This window comes from Pongo pygmaeus, chromosome 14, assembly GCF_028885625.2.
Source record: "Pongo pygmaeus isolate AG05252 chromosome 14, NHGRI_mPonPyg2-v2.0_pri, whole genome shotgun sequence".
Taxonomy (NCBI): Eukaryota; Metazoa; Chordata; class Mammalia; order Primates; family Hominidae; genus Pongo; species Pongo pygmaeus.
The window spans coordinates 92,861,157-92,882,043 of record NC_072387.2 but is presented as its reverse complement, the minus strand read 5'-3'; the positions used below and the strand labels follow the sequence as shown (position 1 = coordinate 92,882,043).

General features: G+C 34.2%; 1 pseudogene; it reads left to right on the top strand.

Moving 5' to 3' along the window:
* Positions 1-15,438: 15,438 nt before the first annotated feature.
* Positions 15,439-15,536, top strand: LOC129011972 (U6 spliceosomal RNA; annotated as a pseudogene).
* The last annotated feature ends 5,351 nt before the right edge of the window (positions 15,537-20,887 follow it).

Sequence of the window (20,887 nt, the reverse complement as noted above, 5' to 3'; positions counted from 1 at the left end):
TAAGTGAAAATTTAACCTCCTTTATAATTAGCTATAACATTAATAAGTTATCATATAAAGAAAATATAAAATTTGAAATTGTATTCTAGTTTTCCGTAAAACCAGAGCTTTTAATAACAACAACAAAATAATCTAAGAATATTTTCAAGGTAGCAATATATTTCTATATTTCTCTTAGATCTCTGGACTAGAAATAAAGTAGAGGACACAGGTGTCACCCTGGGAACAATTCTGTCAATGAGAGAGTGAAAATGACTAATGCAAGTGACAGTCAAGTTTAATCTTACGCAAGCAGAATTTAATAGGATCAACACTCTATATTTCAGAAGTCATCTGTCAGGTAAATCCTTCCAATTAAAATTAAATGGAGACACTGAAACAGACTCCTGGTAATGGCAATTAAAAATGTATAGTTGTGTTTAGCTTTTAATCCATAGATACATTTTTCATGAAATAGAAATGCTTTTATATATAATCAATTTTGAAACAATTTTTGAAAGTCTACAAACCTCTGAGAACCAAGATATGGTAAATACACACATATTGGAACTGTGCGTCAGAGGATACACACCTAAATTTCATGATCATCTTTTACTGCCATTGTGCTGTCTGTGTATTGTATGTGTATGTTTGTATATATGTGTATATAAATTTATCACAGCTGTTACACAATATACCAATATACTATATTTAGCTTATTGGAACAGATGAGGAATCCTTGGCTCAGAGATTCGAAATAAATTCTACAAGATTACATAACTTGTAAGACCTAGGGTCAGAATTTGAACTCTTCTTCCCACCTGCAGTGACTGCTTTTTTTACATTGCCAAAAACCACAAAATAAGTGGAAAAGAAAATATGAGAAAAGTGACTAACAGGGGACTTCACAATCTTAAATGCAATTTCTCCCCACTTTCCAAAATAGAAAAACTTGCACACGCTTATTTATGTATCCTACAATAAATCTAGAAATACCAAACTATTCCTCATGGGTGATAATAATGCCTATATCATGATAATTTACTGTTTAAGCAAATGTTTTATTTATTTTTATTCATTTTTTTCTCAATTCCCATCTAAAATACATTACTATGTTTTGATATATATTTCTGATCTTCTGTCTCTCAAATCTTGAAGAGAGATAAAAACTTTCCTATTATAGCACACTAGCTCTTATATCTGCATTCCTCACATGTTGGGTCATTTCAACCTGTCACTATTCCCATTGCAGGTATTTCCTTCATGGGGAATACATTAAAATAACACTATACAGTATATATAAATATGTAAATGATTAACTTATTTGTAAATTTACCAAACAAAACAATGTTACATTTGTATAGGTTTTATTACATTCATTTAGATTCTGTATTTTTTTAAATGGTGTCTTTTCTGGAAATTCTCTGTTATATGCATATCTTAAAATCTCTGACCTACAAACCACAGCTAAGAATCCAAAGAATAAATCAGCTTGTGCACATATCACTTCAAAGATAAATTGTATCAGGAAAAAACATCTTTCATTTATGGAAACCTCCAGCTCGCTATGTGTGGCATTCTCAAATACCTACATCTTGAAATGGCTGGAAAAGAAAAACCTGAAGATTTAATGTAGAGCACCGGCAATTTGCATAAGAGACAAAATTATGTGCTTATGTAGCATTAGGATGAGGATCAAGTGGCTTTGTAGAGAGGTGGAAAAATCTCCTCTGATTTCTCATCACTGGGAGATTACACAGTAACTTGGTCAATTCTGACGTCTGTCTGGGAACTTTCAGGATCTATGTCCTCCATGAAATTTAAAAAAAAATCTGCTTTAACAAAATATACTATTTATATTCCTTAATTTCCAATCTGTTTCTAACAAGCAAGGATGAATGGTAAATAGATAAATGTACTTCTTGTGACTTGTTGAAACCATGTTTTATTTTCTTGACTATAACTCATGAAAACTAGATCATGAATTGTTCTGTTTCATAAATATTCAGCTTCCACACTCAGAGCTGAGGGCACAATATTAAATAGCATAGTTTTAGAAAAGTAATACCTAGAAGCTAATAAGATCAAAATTCTAAAATGTAAATCTGAAAGAAATCTTGGAGATATCTATTTTATTATTCATTTTAAAAATAAATAAGTCAAAGTAGGGCCTCCTTAGTATATCTCACAACTAGAACACATACCTGTTTATATCAATGTCCTTATTCTTTCATCTTATTTAGTCTAACTGCTGGAGGGTTAATATTATCTTGGAAATGATTTGGGAATTTTTTTACTATGGCTTTACTTTGGGAAAATAGAAACTATTAATAGGAATATTAATAATATCATTTAGCAAACACACTACTATAAATTTTTCTCAGGAATGGGAGTAAGACTATTATTTGGGGATTCTTATGATAAAATAATATAGTCCTTCAAGAAAATAAATTTGCAAAGCACACTAACAATATTTCTGAATAACATCAACTCGAGTAAACAAATTAAGATGTATGTGATTGTGAAACATTATTTCAAACAAAGTTCTTCTATCATTATTAGAATTATAAGAGACAAAAGTAGAACATGGTTGTGCCATTTTTTTGCTTCTCTGAAAATCAGTGTCTCCAAGAGTTTTATGAGAGTTAGATTAGATGATACATGCCCAAAGTGGTAGAAACTCAGTGCCTTGTGGGGTCCACTAGAGAGATAATTCAAGAGACTGCTGAATCAACATAGAGCATTTCAATTCTACTTGTCATTTGAGGATTTATTTGCAGGCTTAGATTACTTCATATTTCACTTCTCTGGCTTTCCATTTTATGGGAGGAAAAAATCAAGAACTACATCTTATTGTATTGTTCAAATATATTACCAAGTAAAACCGAGAGAAAAAAGGCATTCAAATAAAAAATGAGAATGCATTTGCAGAAGCTATCAACTAAGATAAAATACTAATGTTTTTGAGAACATAGAATTGGATTAAATCAATAATACATTTCTCCAATGAATCTATGGACATATTTCAATGAGTAAAATCATTGGTAATTGACATAGTCCACATGATTCTGCCAATACCAAGGGAGGAATTCTGGTAACACTTAGTTATTATTGGACAATTTGCATTTTTATACTGTCTCAGGACATTATTGAGTAATAAATTTCATAATTCCATCCTAGGAGTATTCTGATTTAATTTATAAACCCCTCAATATATCAATATAATATTTTGCCACCAATATAGATGAAAAATTAAAATTTTAACACTAAAATTACTCAGGTTTACTTATTTTTAAGCTACTTCATTCTAGAAAGCAAAAAATAACTCAATAACTTTCAATAAGAATAGGGATTTCCCACTAAAGGATAAGTTCAACTTTAATAGACATTAATTGTACTACTTGAGAGGAAATGTAATTGTTAAATATAAACCTAAAACTGATAACTTTGGGAATACCCAAAACATCATTACAATCCCCAGGGAAAATCTCTGAAAGGTAGAGCCAAAGTGGGATGACAACTTGCTTAACCGAACCTGATATTTTTTTCTCTGAGAAAAGATTGCAAAGTGAATGAGGTGGCAGTGAGTGAAGCACAACAAAATGAAGCTATTAAGCCCTGTGTTAGCAATAGATTTCTGACACCATTAAAGGAAAACATTTCTTAGCTCATGTGGTCAGTAATTATGGTCTCTGGGGTTGGGCGTGGTGGCTCATACCTGTAATCCCAGCACTTTGGGAGGCTGAGGCAGGTGGATCACCTGAGGTCAGGAGTTCAAGACCAGCCTGACCAACATGGGGAAACTCCGTCTCTACTAAAAATACAAAATTAGCCTGGTGTGGTGGTGCATGCCTGTAATCCCAGATACTTGGGAGGCTGAGGCAGGACAATTGCTTGAACCAGGGAGGGGGAGGTTGCAGTGAGCCGAGATAGTGCTACTGCACTCGAGCCTGGGCAATGAGAGCAAAACTCTGTCTCAAAATAATAATAATAATAATAATAATAAATAGCCTCTGGAATGGTAATATTTCTTCTGTAGAGAAGAATGTATCAAGATATTATAATTTGATAGTATTGGTTGATTGGTTCAATATGGATAAGAAATTGGTGTAAGTGGTTTTAACCTCTGAAACAACTGCATATGTATATACTACTATAATCATCATTGTACAGATGAAAAAAAATGAGACACTGGAGTGAAGTAACCTACCCAAGGTGATATAGTAGTTAGTGTCAGAGTCAGGATTTGCATTCACTGTGACCGGTTCAGAGTTCATGACCTTCAGCCATTATGTGTATCACATCTATAGCTGCATCTCATGCTTTTGAATCACACCACTCTCCTCTCTCATTTTAAATTCACGATTTTCTAGTACTCTTTGATTCCAATGTTACTTCCAGTGAAAATATACCAATACACTATAATATATCTATAATTCCAATTTAAATGTCCTGGTCATTGTGATATTTGCATTTATTTAATTTATAATTCAGAGATAAGGTAGTAAATAGTATTTTTGTTTTACTGAACCAGCACATTTAAGTGGATATCCCAATTTATTTGGCAAAATAAACCAAACAATAAATCTTTGGGTGGACAAAACATAAAATGAAAGGAATGGTTTTCTTATCCTTTTACGCTTCCTGTAGTCTAATATATTGAAGTCAGGAAGAGAAAAGAATCAAAACATGTCCTAACCCGGGCAAGGATGGCAGAAACTTCTGAGGCTTCCTCAGCTTGGGAACTAGGAAAAATATTAAGCAGTTCAATTCTGGCACAACAGAAATATAATGGAATTGAAAGACTGAAAAATGAAATTAAATATAGGATAGACCATATTTCAGGATTTAGAAGAGGCTGATTCAAAACAGCGAGAGAAATGGAGTATAAAAAAAGAGACAAAATGTCCAGTGTCCAGAAAGGTGCTCTCCTGAGGACCTTTCTTAAAAGCAACCACCAAGCCGTGCAAGGTGGCTCACGCCTGTAATCCCCGCGCTTTGGGAGGCCAAGGCAGGCAGATACCTGAGGTCAGGAGTTTGAGACCAGCCTGGCCAACATGGTGAAACCCCATCTCTACTAAAAATACAAAAGTTAGCTGGGCATGGTGTAGGGTGACTGTAATCCCAGCTACTCAGGAGGCTGAGGTAGGAGAATTGCTTGAACCCAGAAGCTGAGGTTGTAGTGAGCCGAGATCGTGCCACTGCACACCAGCCTGGGTGGCAGAGTGAGATTCTGTCTCAAAAATAAAAATAAATATAAATATGAAAAAGCAACCACCAGACAGATGGTATCTCATTGAAGATTAAAGATCCCATGGCTATTGCACAACCCATGGCTATTGCTGACTATCATAAACAGCATAGTATAACTATTTTCTTAAATTCATTTTCTTGTGGAACCTGCAATTCTTGGAAGCTTTATTAAATCCCCCAATTTAAAGACAATTTTGCATATTTATTTGATTGTGTGTGTGTTTCTTTCTTACAGAAAGATCATTTATGATCAGAGATATTACCCTCCCCTGACACTAGGCTACATAACATGGCAGTACTTTTAGAAGGAAGCTGGGATTTTTGCCAAAGGAGTATCAATGGCACAAATAATCAGCCAATCCTTGGTTACTGGATACATTTCCCATAGTATCTCATGATCGTTCAAGATAAGAGAGCATCGATCATATAGTAAAAAGTTATTCTAAAATTTAGTAGATTTTATGAAAAAAGTGAAATATATTATAGAGGTTGAAAGTGAGATGCAGGTTAAGGGTAATGAGAATCCTTTTGAGAATATTTGTATGTGCATAATGAAAATTCTATGATTCTCTTCTCACCCAACCTTCATCACAATCTCAGAGAGAAATTTGGACTTTATTCTTTTAATTAACAATTTTTATTATTGTTATAAGTGATCATATACTCTACAGCATGGGCATTGTACTATAAAGAAAATGGCCCATTCTCACTGTGCCCTCTTTTCTTCCCTTCCTGCTCTTAGCACTGCCTGTGCCATGATTTTCCCAAATTTTCATATCTTTGTTTTGTCATGAGCTTTAATTTCTACTTTGAACTATTTTTGTAATTATATGATTCTACAAAGGAAGGAATGGTCTTGTGTGAGAATTGCCATCAGCAGCTATTTTCAAAATAATATACTGAGAAAAAAGAAGAGGAAGACAAAGGGCTTACTGGTTTTTTCCCATGAATATCACATATATTTTTCCAATCAATGAACATATAAAGAAATTAGGTAATTAGTTAAGCTTGGCTTTACGTTTAGTGATAAATTTGAAACAGAAAATATGTACAACTTCCTTGCAATAAGCAGACTCTACAAATTCTGGCCTATTAGAATAGCTTATGTATTCTCCTTTATTTTTGTTTTCTTGATTGCATGTTGCCGGCAAGTAAAGATAGGGAAGACTTTTTAAAAACTCTTATTTGTTTGAGAGGTCAATCAACCTGTACTCTGCCTTTTTCCAAATAATAGTATGAACCTTGTTATACTCATGAATGAATGATAAATAGCTACAGATAGCCACAGGATAAGTTGCAGGAACATATTTGCTTATTCTTGCTGTTTGATTAGTTCATTTTTCTCTGCCACTACTTGGTTTGTCTTTGATAAATGTTTATTATGAATGCTGTGGTAATTCATGAAAACTCTGATCTTTATAAAGAAAGAATTAACCCATTTATGCCAGCAGTTGCAAATTTTTTGTGTGAAAAATCAGACCTTTGCAATGACCTTGAGCAGTAGGATGTAAACAAAACTCCTACATGTTATTTTCTTGTTTTTCTTCAGAGTGTATAAATAAAACTCCCACATGCTTAGCATTCCCCTAATGGAACACTAGGCATTAATAGACCTGCAAGAAAACCCTACAATATTGGAAATCATGTGAAATCAAAAGTTCCTGAAGGAAGCACTAAACATGAAAAGGAAAAACCTGTACCAGCCGCGGCAAAAACATACCAAATTTTAATGACCATCAACACTATGAAGAAACTGCATCAACTAACAGGCAAAATAACCAGCTAGGATTGTAATGACAGGATCAAATTCACACATAATAATATTAACCTTAAATGCAAACAGACAAAATGCTGCAGTCAGAAGATACAGACTGGTAAATTAGATAAAGAGTCAAGACTCATTGGTGTGCTGTATTCAGGAGACCTGTCTCACGTGCAAAGACACACATAGGCTCAAAATAAAGGGATGGAGGAAGATTTACCAAGCAAAGGAAAAGCAAAACAAAGCAGAGATAGCAATCCTAGTCTCTGATAAAACAGATTTTAAACCAATAAAGATCAAAAGAGACAAAGAAGGGCATTACATAATGGTAAAGGGATCAATGCAACAAGAAGAGCTAACTATCCTAAATATATATGCACCCAATACAGGAGGACTCAGATTCATAAAGCAAGTTCTTAGAGACCTACAAAGAGACTTAGACTCCCTCACAATAACAGTGGGAGACTTTAACACCCCATTGTTAATATTAGACAGATCAATGAGACAGAAAAATAACAAGGATATCCAGGACTTAAACTCAGCTCTGGACTAAATGGACCTAATAGACATCTACAGAACTCTCCACCCCAAATCAACAGAATATACATTTTTCTCAACACCATGTTGCACTTGTTCTAAAATTGACCACAAGATTGGAAGTAAAACACTCCTCAGCAAATGCAAAAGAACAGAAATCATAACAAACTGTCTCTCAGACCACAGTGCAATCAAATTAGAACTCAGCATTAAGAAACTTATTCAAAACCACACAACTACATGGAAACTGAACAGCCTGCTCCTGAATGACTACTGGATAAAAAATGAAATTAAGGCAGAAATAAAGATATTCTTTGAAACCAATGAGAACAAAGACACAACAAACCAGAATCTCTGGGACACATTTAAAGCAGTGTATAAAGGGACATTTATAGCATTTAATGTCCATGCAAGAGAAAGCAGGAAATATCTAAAATTGACACCCTAACATCACAATTAAAAGAACTAGAGAAGCAAGAGCAAATAAATTCAAAAGCTAGCAGACGACAAGAAATAACTAAAATCAGAGCAGAGCTGAAGGAGACAGAGAACCCTTCAAAAAATCAATAAATTCAGAAGCTGGTCAAAACCTTGTCTTATGTCACTTTTTAAAGGGAATGTTTCCAGCTTTTGCCCATTCAGTATCATATTGGCTGTGGGTTTGTCATAAATAGCTCATATTATTTTGAGATACGTTCCATCAATACCTAGTTTTTGAGAGTTTTTAGCATGAAGGGCTATTGAATTTTGTCGAAGGCCTTTTCTGCATCTATTGAGATAATCATGTGGTTTTTGCCATTGGCTCTTTTTATGTGATGGATTATGTTTATAGATTTGCATATGTTGAACCAGCCTTGCATCCCAGGGATGAAGTCGGCTTGCTCATGGTGGATAAGTTTTTGATATGCTGCTGGATATGGTTTTCCAATATTTTAGTGAGGATTTTCACATAGATGTTCGTCAGGGATATTGGCCTAAAATTTTCTTTTTTTGTTGTGTCTCTGCCAGGTTTGGTATCAGGATGACGCTAGCCTCATAAATAAGTTAGGGAGGATTCCCTCTTTTTCTATTGCTTGGAATAGTTTCAGAAGGAATGACACCAGCTCCTGTTTGTACCTCTGGTAGAATTTGGCTGTGAATCCGTCTGGTCCTGGACTTTTTTTGGTTGGTAGGCTATTAATTACTGCCTCAATTTCAGAACTCGTTATTGGTCTATTCAGAGATTCAACTTCTTCCTGGTTTAGTCTTGGGAGGGTGTATGTGTCCAGGAATGTATCCATTTCTTCTAGATTTTCTACTTTATTTGCATAGAGGTGTTTATTGTATTCTCTGATGGTTGTTTGTATTTCTGTGGGATCGGTAGTGATATCCCCTCTATCATTTTTTATTGCATCTATTTGATTCTTCTCTCTTTCCCTCTTTATTAGTCTGGCTAATGGTCTATCTATTTTGTTGATCTTTTCAAAAAACTAGCATTCTATGCTCATGGATAAGAAGAATCAATATCGTGAAAATGGCTATACTGCCCAAAGCAATTTATAGATTCAATGCTATCCTAACCAAGCTACCATTGACTTTCTTCACAGAACTGGAAAAAAACTATTATTTAGTACTATTTTAACAATATGTTTTAAAAATGTTGTTAAAGTTGTTAAACAAATGTTTAGGAGTATAAAAAATAAGAGGTCTTATTCAACTTGTTCACTGTGTTTCTTCAAAAAAAGTATAATAGAACTTTCTTTGTCAACATAAAATTATACTTATTTATGATGTGGCTAAAGAAATGATAAGAAGTCACGGAAATGAAATACTTATTGCTTGCATAATAAAAGTTCAGGATCTTCTTTGGCAAATATAGAGAGTGATAAAATGCTTTGATTTAGGGCTTGGCTGTGATGTCAAGGTCAGATAATAAGCTAAGCTGGACTCTGATAAAAATAAAGAAATAAATCGAAAAAAAAACCCTAGAAAGATAAATGTTATCATGTAAGATATTACTGAAATCCCTTTTAATGAAAGTACAATTTTTAGAAGATTTTTGCAATAATATATTTATAAAATTTATGAGCAGAGAAGAAAACTTGTGGGTTGGTTATATAGTTTTTGGATCTTTCTACATGTGTTGAAATAATTAGCCGTGGTCATACATGCTCGGTTATCTTGATATAGTCCCATGACTACATTGAGCTAGAGTATTTTCTAGAAAAGACATGGCCATTTCACCATCTCAGTATTTATGAAAACTCTAGTTAACATTGCAGTTTCTAGAATGGTGCCCTTCAACTCAATATGAGCCTGAAAGAAAGAAATATTTCCTCTAATTCACGTGAAATGTTGTGCTTAATTATAGTAGGGATATGGAAAATTACTTTCATGGAAGAGAATAACAGTGCCTGAGAATGCCAGTGCAGTCGGCTTTCCCCGACTGAATGAAATCCACAGTGAATCACAATTATAGATAAACGTAAGTCAAAAGCTAATGTGAGCCACAATCCTGTAGCTAGTTTGACTGAAAGACCACATAGAATTTATTTTATTCCATTTGCGTGTGTTCATGTAAACCACTGAATGGCCGAATATATTATGACTACTCATTTTTAAAACATATTTGGTTTTAAAGCACATATTTGCTTTTCATGTGTTTTACATTTCAAGATATAAATTTCACATTAAAAATAAGTATAATTTAAGAATGGAATATGACATAAAATTGCTGTTGCTGAAAGATAATTATTTGTGACATAAAGAATATAAGCAATATGAAGGTGGGAAAGATATTACATTTATCTAGTGAAGATGAAAAGATTTAAAGAACAATTTTTAAAAGAAATTTTTACAGATCAACAAGACAGAAAGCAGCAAAGTGGTTTAGGGAGAGAGAGAGAATAAGACTGAGGGAGAAACTAGGAAGAAGTGTGGGGTCATTTAGTTGTTTTGTTTTCACCACGCAAATGTGGGTTGCTAAGGTCCTAACATTATTTCTATCAGATAGAATCAAAGCCTTGTCCAAGCTGTCATATTTTACTTCTTATTTTCTTAGCAATAAAATCCACACTTGGTGATAATAAAATTACGAAGTAAAAAACTGCACGCAAAAAAAGAGAACTGTAATTTGATCAATAGCCACATATGACCTGGTGAGTTGCACAATAGCAGAAGGTATGAAAAGAAATGGTTCAGTGGAGATTTTCTACATAATATCATATTCTCCTATAGAGTAGGAAAAGGACTTATGTTCTTAAATGTGTTGGCTTGAACCTGTGGGGCAAGAGAGATCTTCCAAGTCATGCTGTTCCCAGGCTTCTCCTGCATTGTCAGGGCTTTCATCAGTGTGCTAGATACTACATCATGTAATTGTGTGACCAGGTGTTCCCATTTAGGCTTCTCATGTTTCTTTTTCTATAAGTAAAACCTCAGTGTCTTAGTCTGTTTGTGCTACTATAATAAAATATCCAAGACTGAAACAATTTATAAATAATAGAAATTAAAGTCTCACAGCTCTAGAAGCTGGGAATTCTAAGATCAAGTTACTGGTAGGTTCAATGTCTGGTGAGAGCTCCATCTGTGCTTGCAGGATGGCATCCCTTGTTCATCTTCATGGGTCAGAAGAGACAGAAAGGTAAAGGAGCAGGAGTGGAGAACAGCTTCCTCACACCTCTTTTATACAGGAACTAATCCCATTCATGAGGGCTATAGTCCTCCTAGGGTTCCACCTCTTAATACTATTACATTGATGATTAATTTTTAAATATGCACATTTTGGATCACCATACTCAGATATCAGAAATGCACAGATGGGAAACTATGGATGCTCCCTCTCCCAATATTTCTGTAGGGCAGGAGTCCCAAGCCCCTAGGCCACAGACAGGTCACAGTCCTTGGCCTGTTATTAACAAGGCCACACTGCAGGAGGTGAACAACAGGAAAGCAAGGGAAGTTTCATCTGTATTTGCAGTGGCTCCCCATTGCTCAAACTACCACCTGGGCTTCACCTTCTCTCAGATCAGCAGTGGCACTAGATTCTCAAAGGAATACCAATCCTGTTGTTAACTGTGAACACAAGGGATCTAGGTTGCACACACCCCTTATAAGAATCTAAGGCTTGAACAGGCCCAGGCCTCCCACTGATTCTAGATTATGGTGAGTTGTGTAATTAATTACAATGTAATAATAATAGAAATAACGTGCACAGTAAATGTAATGTACTTAAATCATCTCCCACTATCCCCTAGCCAGAGGTCCATGAAAAAATTTTCTTCCACGAATCTGGTCCCTGGTGCCAAAAAGGTTGTGGATCGCTGCTCTATGGGGCTCAGATTAATCTACATAGCCTTTAACTCAGAAAGACCTTCTGCTTTTACCTTTGCTTTAAAGGGCTAGGCCTACTCATAAAGAAGGAGTAAATACGGAGTCAATAGCTTTAGGGACATGCACAAACATGTGATGATCTAGGATCTGTGGAGCCAGAAAACCAAGCTATGCTGCTGTCGATGTAAGTGTACTCTGTCAGGGCCCAGCATGATTTCTTGGTGTGTAATTTCATTAGATTCTGCACGTAGGTCCAAGAATTCTTATTTTATTGCAGGGGTGTTTTAGAAATAGCAGAGATCCTTGTCTCTCAAGGAAATATAGGGAAGAGGTGGCTAGTTAGTAAAGAAGAAAAGGATTTCATTAGAGGAGAAAAATACATCTCAAAAGTGTGGGTAATATGAAACAGTTTCTTACCCATAGATATAACCACCATGATATCCTGAAAGATAAAGCTGAAAAATAGTAGCGGAGATGAAATTTATAAGATATGAATACAGTACAGCCAGGAGCTGAGAGATAGGATAAAACAATTTTAAAAAAACTTCTCTTTCTAGCACCTAGAATAGGTATAATACAATAAAAGAGGAGGTTCTTAACAAGTACTTACTTGTATTGAGAATAATGGGAGAAAAAAAACTTTTCTTCTTCTCTATTTTTACCTGATTGTGTAGTTTACTAAATTATATAGGATGCTCTTTATTTACTGTGTGCTTAATTTGCATAGCTTTTATGGTTATAATATAAATATAATAAGTTAGCTGAACAGAATGCTTGCTTTGTGCTGATTTTATTTCTTAACAATATTTTTTACTAGCCACTAACCTTTATCCCTTAAATGTCTTTCCATATAAAAGACTGTCTCTCTGAACACCACTTTTCTCTTAATACTTCTCATAGTAAAAATATCAATATCAATATTAAGAATAATTATAAATTATATGAAAAGATACTAGTATACCTAGTAGAAATAATATTTTGTATTTTTAAAAGTTATTTTTAAAGTATAACATAACCTTTATAAAGTACACATATCTTAAGTGTGCAGTAAAATAAATTTTACAAAACTAAGGCACTCCTGCACACCTATTACTTTTCTATTCACCCTGTACTTGTTGATGTCTCCCCATCTCAGTCATTGTCTACCCTCAATATCATTATCTTATTTTGTTGTAAATCTAGTAACCCCAAGATGTTCCTTTGTGTCTGGTGTTGCTCAGGCAATGTTATGTGTGATATTCATCTACTTTTTTTTAATATATCAAAACAACATATAATTTTGGAATAAACTTCAGTTATTGTTTTTTTATTCCTATTTTAAGGTTGATAGGAATTTGAATTGTTTCCAGTTTGAGACCTTACAAATATTGCTGTTAACATTCCTGTACATGTCTTTTCTGCACATATTTATGAATTTCTCTTAGATATGTCTCTGCGAGTGATTTTGTGGGCTGTAGGTTATAAATATGTTAACTTTCAATAGTTACGGCAAAATGACTTTCCAATGTACCTTTAACAATTATATTCCCAGAACCCTTAAAAGAGTAATCCAGCTATTTCCATATTTTTCAACCCATTATTCAGAGTTGTATATTAATTTTTAGCCATTCTGGTAGGTTTTTATTGATAAAAAACCTTTATTCAAATTTATTGATAAATTTTGAAGCTTGTAAAATAAGATATATGAAGAATAAAAACAGTTCCTGTGTTCTAAAATAGATATTGAGATTTGTCTTCAAGGCATAAATTTTCCCTCAGTAAATGTGATTCGCTGGGCCACTAATCATGAAGAGCAATTCTTACGGAAGTCATAAATATGGAGCTATGATAAAATTTTAGTGCTTCAGAATGAGGTGTTTTTCCATATTCTATTTTGTAATGTTATTTGAAAAACAAACAAAAACAACAGGAATATACTCTGAAAAGTAGAATCCCTCCTACTTAAAAATAATTTATTATATATGTACATATATTATATATATGTTCTAGAGCAACCACTAAATGTGTATGTGTATATGTATATGTGTGTATATCTACATACTGCTAAAGTTAATATACAACTCTGAATAATGCATTAAAAAATACGTGAAATAACTGGATCACTGTTTTAAGGGTCTGGAGTCCTTGTAGAAATATGTTTTTATGGTCAATGCTTGAGATTTGTTGTGACTCTAGGAGGGCTCTTCTCAAATGTCTTTATTCTTGCCTCTCCCTGAAAATTTAGCTGTCTTATAGTTAACTTATATCAATGATATAATGTCCAGTTTCCTCTTAATTACTTTTTATGACGACCTCCCTTACTTTTGAAAGCATTCTTAATCTCAAGCTTCACCATTGTGTCTTGGTAATAAAGTCAATTCCTTTGAAAATTGCTTGTGATTTCTCTGTTTTATGATCTTTCTTTCCACCTAAGTAAAATGTCTGACCCATGGCTCTGAGCCTGGTGGTGGGAGTGGCACCTGTCCCTCACAAATTCCCAGTCAGTCCAAATGAAACAAACCAAAACAATAAGTATTATATTTATACTTTACAATATTTGATTATTTTTATTATTGTTGAAGATGTAACTCTATCTATCCTAGAATTTCTTTTAATTCGTTACTTGCAGAAACAAAGCAATGGTAAGTAAGAAGTGTACTCTGTGGCTTTTGCATATGCCATTGAGCCAGAAAGTACTTTTGACTATATTGAGAGATTTTCACTAAAGAAAAAGTTACATCTTATTCTCAAATATTTTAAAAGTCTGCAATTTTAAGAATAAAACAAGACAAATATGGGCAATATGAAGCAATGAATTTCATGATTTACAAGATGTTGGAATGAAAAAATTACCATAGCTTTTAAGTGTTTAAAAGGGAGAAGGAGTCATAGTTATCACATTTTAAATCAAAAGTGAACGTGATTAATGTTAGCAAGGAAGGCATGTTGAAAACTGAGACAGGCTGAAAGGATGTGCTAAACAGCTAATCATGTTGTAAATGCAATGGCAAACGTTTTGAAGGTAATTAAAATTGCTACTTACATGGACATATGAATGATAAAGTGTAATTGCCTTATCGCTGATATGGAGAAAGAGTTAGGGGTCTGGATAAAAGATCTAACCAGGCACAACATTCCCTCAATCCAAAGCCTAATCCAAAGCCAGGGCTTAATTTTTTTCAATTTTATGAAGGCCTAGAAAGGTAAGAAAGCTGCCTACACACACACACACACACACACACACACAAACAAATGATGTTAGCAGAAGTTGGTTCATGAGGTTTAATGAATGAAGCCATCTCTATAACATAATACAAGGTGAGATAGAAAGTGCTGATATAGAAACTGCAACAAGTTATACAAAATATATGAGATAATGAATGAAGGTGGCTACACTAAATAACAGATTTTCAGTGTAGACAAAGCAGCCTTATATTGAAAGAAGATGCCATCTAAGACTTTCATAGTTAGAGAGGAAAACTCAGTGCCTCACTTCAAAACTTCAAAAAGTAGGCTGATTCTCTTGTTAGGATCTAAAGCAGCTGGTGACTTAAAGTTGAATCCAGTGCTTATTTACCATTTCAAATATCCTACAGCTTTTATGAACTACGCTAAATCATGCTCATTTCGGCAGTTCATATAATAAAATTGAAATGATACATAGAAGATTAGTATGACCCCTGAGCAAGGATGATTCACAAATTAGTTCCATATTTTTACTAGAAATTACAAAGCAAGCAGCTAAAAACTTCACAATAGGATCAAAACCTCACATACCAATATTAAATCTGAATTTAAATGGTCTAAATGCCCCTACTTAAAAGACACAGAGCGGGGCCAAGCACGGTGGCTCATGTCTGTAATTCCAGCACTTTGGGAGGCCAAGGTGGGCAGATCACCTGAGGTCAGGAGTTCGAGACCAGCTTGGCCAACAAGGCGAAACCTTGTCTCTACTACAAATACATAAATTAGCAGGAGAATTGCATGAACCCAGGAGGCAGAGGTTGCAGTGAGCTGAGTTTGCGCCACTGCACTTGCCTGGGTGACAGAGCAAGACTCAATCTCAAAAAAAGAAAAAAGAAAAAAGAAAAAAGGCACACAGTGGCAAGCCGAATAAAAAAATAAGACCCATCCATCTGCTGTCTTCAAAAGACCAATTTCACAGGTAATGACACCCATAGGCTCAAAGTAAAGGGTTGGAGAAAGATTTACCACATAAATGGAAAACAAAAGACAGCAGAGTCTCTAATTTTATATCACATACAACAGACTTTAAACCAACAACAGTAAAATAAAGAATAAAAAAGAGTATTACATAATGATAAAGGTTCAATGTAAAAAGAAGACTTAACTTTCCTAAATATATACACTTCCAATACTGGAGCACCCAGATTCATAAAGGAAGAACTTCTAAACCTATGAAAGACTTGACAACCACACAAGCATAGTGGAAGTCTTCAACACCTGACTGACAGTATTAGACAGGAAACGAGCAAAGAAATTCTGCACATAAATCCGACACTTGACAAATTGGGCAGAATAGACATCAATAGAATACTTCACCTGTCAACCACAGAATGTATGTTATTCTCTATTATACACAGAGCATACTCCAAGATTGACCACATTACTTGATTTTAAAGTCTCAATAAATTCAAAAAATTTGAAATCATACCAACCATAGTCTCAGACAACAGTGGAGTAAAAATAGAAAACAGTACCAAAAATATCCCTGAAAAATACAAACTTACATGGAAATCAAACATCTTGCTTCTGAATGACTTCAAGGTAAACAAAACGTTAATCCAGAAATTAAAAAAAAAAATCTTTGAAGTAAATGAAAAGAGAGACACAACACATCAAAATCTCTGGAATTCAGTAAAAGCATTGTCAAGAGAAAAGTTTACAGTGCTAAATACCTACTCAAAAAACTAGAAAAATCTCAAACTAATGATAAAATATGACACAAAATAAGAATAAACTATCGCCAATGCTGGCAGCGGAAAATTAAACTAAGGAGAGAACTGAATGAAATTGAAACCCAAAAATCCATACAAAAAATGAACAAAAGCAAAAGCCATTTTTAAAAGAATAAACAATATTGATAGACCACTAACTAAATTATCAAAGAAAAAAAACAGAGATCCATATAAGGATAATCAGAAACAACAAAGGTGGCATTACAAGCAATCCCACAGAAATGAAAATGTTCCTCAGAGACTGTTATGGATCCCTCTATGAACACAAATTAGAAAATCTAGAGAAAATGTATAAATTCCTAGAAACATACAATTTTCCAAGATTGAATTAAGAAATCAAAACACTGAACAGACCAATATTGAGTTCTAAAATTCAATCAGTAATTAAAAAAAAATCAACCAAAAAAAAAATCAGACAAAGAGGGACTCACTGTCATATTCTACCAGATTTACAAAGAAGATCTGGCATCATCTGTACTGAAACTATTCTAAAGAATTGAGGAGGAGGGACTTCTCTCTAATTCATTCTAGAAAGCAAGCATCACTCTGATACCAAAGCCTGGCAGTCACCCACAAAAATAAGAAAATTACAGGCAAATATGTCTGATGAATATAGATACAAAAATTCTCTACAAAATAACCAGCAAACCAAATGCAAACAACATATCAAAACTTATTCCCCAAGAACAAGTAGGCTTCATTCCTGGGTTGCAAAGTTGGTTTAACATACAGAAATCAATAAATGTGATTCATCACATAAAAACAATTATAAACAAAAACCATATGATCATCTCAATAGACACAGAAAAAAAGCTTTTAATAAATCCAACATTCCCTAATGATAAAAGCTCTCAACAGACTAAACATCCAAGAAACATTCCTTAAAATAATGAGCCGTCTATGACAAAACCAGTCAACATCAGACTGAACAGGCAAAACTGGGAAGTGTTCCTCTTGAAGACTGAAACAAGACAAGGATGTCCATCTCATCACTCCTATTTAAAATAGTACTGGATGTGCTAGCCAGAGCAATCATGCAAGAAAAATAAATAAAAGGCATTGAAATAGGAAGAGAAGAATTCGAAGTGTCTCTGTTCATGGATGAAATGATTCTATAACTAGAAAACCCTGAAGTCTCCATCAAAAGACTCCTGAAACTGATAAACAACTTCAGTAAAGTTTCAGGACATAAAACCAATGTATAAAAATTAGTAACTTTTCTATAAACCAATAACATTCAAACTGAGAACCCAGTCAGGAACACAGTCTCATTTACAATAGCCATACACACACAAATAAAATACCTCAGAATACATCTAACCAAGGAGGTAAAATATTCTGTGAGGATAACTACAAAACACTCCTAAAAGAAATTAAAAAATTACATAAACAAATCAGTATCATTCAAATGGTTAAACTACCCAAAGGAATCTACAGATACAAAGCTATCCTATCAAACTACCAACATCATTTTCACAAAACTGGAAAATACTATTTTAAAGTTTGTATGAAATAAAAAATTATCTCATATAGTCAATGCCATCCTGAGCAAAAAGAACAAAGTTGGAAGCATCATATTACCTGACTTCAAACTACACTACAAGGCAGCAGTAACCCAAACAGCATGGTACTGGTACAAAAACAGACACATAGACCAATGGAACAGAATAGAGAATCCAGAAATAAAGCCACACATCTATGGCCATCTGATTTTTAAGAAAGCTAACAAAAAATAAGCAATGGGGAAAGTATTTTCTATTCGATAAGTGATGCTGGGTCAGGTGGCTAGCCACATGCAGAAGAATGAAACTAAAACCCTTCTTTTTACCATATACAACAAGAAATTCAAGATAGATTAAAGATTTAAACGTAAGATCTCAAACTATAAGAATCCTAAAAGAAAATCTAAGAAAAACACCATTCTGGACATAAGTCTTGAGAAAGAATTTATGACTAATTCCTCAAAACCAATTGCAACAAAAACAAAAATTGACAAGCAGGACCTAATTAAACTAAAGAGCTTCTGCACAGCAAGGGAAGCTATCAGTAGAGTAAGCAGACAACCCAGCAAAATAAAAAAGAAAATACTTGCAAAATACACATTCAACAAAGGTCTAATATCCACAATCCATAACGAACCAATAAGCAAAACCCAAATGACTCCATTAAAAAAAGGACTAAAAAAACTGAACAGACACTTTTCGAAGGAAGATAAACAAGTAGCCAACAAATATGAAAAAAATGCTCCATGTCACTAATTATCAAAAAAACTCAATTCAAAACCACAATGAGATACCATGTCACACCAGTCAGGATAGCTATTACTACAAAGTCAAAAAACAATAGATGTTGGCAATGCTGTGGGGTAAAGGGAATGTTTATACACTGCCAGTGGGAAGGTAAATTAATCCAGCCATTTTGGAAAGCAGTTTGGAGATTTCTCAAATAGTTAAAAGTGCCATTTAACATAGCAATCCCATTACCAGGTATATAGTCAAAATAAAACACTTCTTTCTAACAAAAAGATTCTGCACTCATATGTTCGTCATAGCACTACTCACAATAACAAAGACATGGATTCAATCTTGATGCCAATAAACAGTGGATTGTGAAAAGCACATGTGGTACATACCACCATGGAATACTATGCATCCATAAAAAAGAATGAGATCATATTCTTGCCAGCAACATGGATGCAGCTGGAGACCATTATCCTAAGCAAATTAACACAGGAAAAGAAAAGCAAATACTGCATATTCTCATAAGTTGGAGCTAAAGATTGAATACTCATCTACATAAAGATGGGAACAATAGAAGCTGGGGACTAGTAGAGGAGGGAGGGGAAAGAGGGATAAAAAGGCTTGAAAAAGTATCATCTATTGAGTCCTATGCTCAGTACCTGGGTGACAGGGTCATTTGTACCCTGAACCTCAGCATTATGCAATATACTCAGGTGAAGAACAAGTGTATGTACCCCCTCAATCTAAAATGTAATTTTTAAAAAAGGAATTATGATAAATCTACTTTGCCTGTGCTCTAAAATGGAAGAGCCATGTCTGGATAACAGCACACTGATCTACAGCATGGTTGACTAAATATTTTGAGACCTGCGGCCCCAAATAAAAGATTCCTTTCAAAATATTATTGTTCATTCACATCACCTGGTCCTGTAAGAGCTCTGATGGAGATGTACAAGGAGGTTAGTGCTGATTTCATGCCAGCTCACACCCCAGTTATTCCACAGCTCATGGATCAAGGAGTAATTTTGATGTCCAAGTTTTATTATAGAAAGACATTTCATATGACTATGGCTGCCATAGATAGTGATTCCTCTGACAGATTTAGGAAAAGTAAATCGAAAATTTTCTGGAACAGATTCACCATTCTAGATGCCATTAAGAACACTGGTGATTCATAGGTGTAGTTCGAAATATCAATATTGACAGGGCTTTGGAAGAAGTTGATTCCAACCTTCATGGAGAACTTTGGGGTGTTCAGACTTCAGTGGAGAAAGTGACTGCAGTGTGGTGGAAATAGCAAGAGAACGGGAATTAGGAATTAGATCCTGAAAATGTGCCCAATTTGCTGCAATCTCGTTATGAAACTTGAAATGACAAGGAGTTGCATATTAAGAGTGAGTAAAGAAAGTGATTTCTTGAGATGGAATCTAACCAATGAAGATTTTATGAACATTGTTAAAATGATAACAAAAGATTTAGAATATTACATAAACTTCATTGATAAAGCAGTGCAGGGTTTGAGAGGATTGACTCCAATTTTGAAAGAAGTTCTACTCTGGGTAGAATGCTATTAAATAGCAGTGCATGATACGTTTTTCATGAAATGGAGTGTCAGTCAGTGGGACAAACTTCATTGTTTTATTTTAAAAATTACCTCAGCCATTTCAACCTTCAGGAACCACCATCCTTATTAGACAGTATTCATCAACATTGAGACAAGTCCTCCACCAACAAAAATTCAGGACTCACTGAAGGCTCAGATGACCATGCTTTTTAATATATTTTAGCCATAAAATAATGCTATTGCACACTTACTAGACTACAGTATAGTGTAAACCTAAGTTTTATAT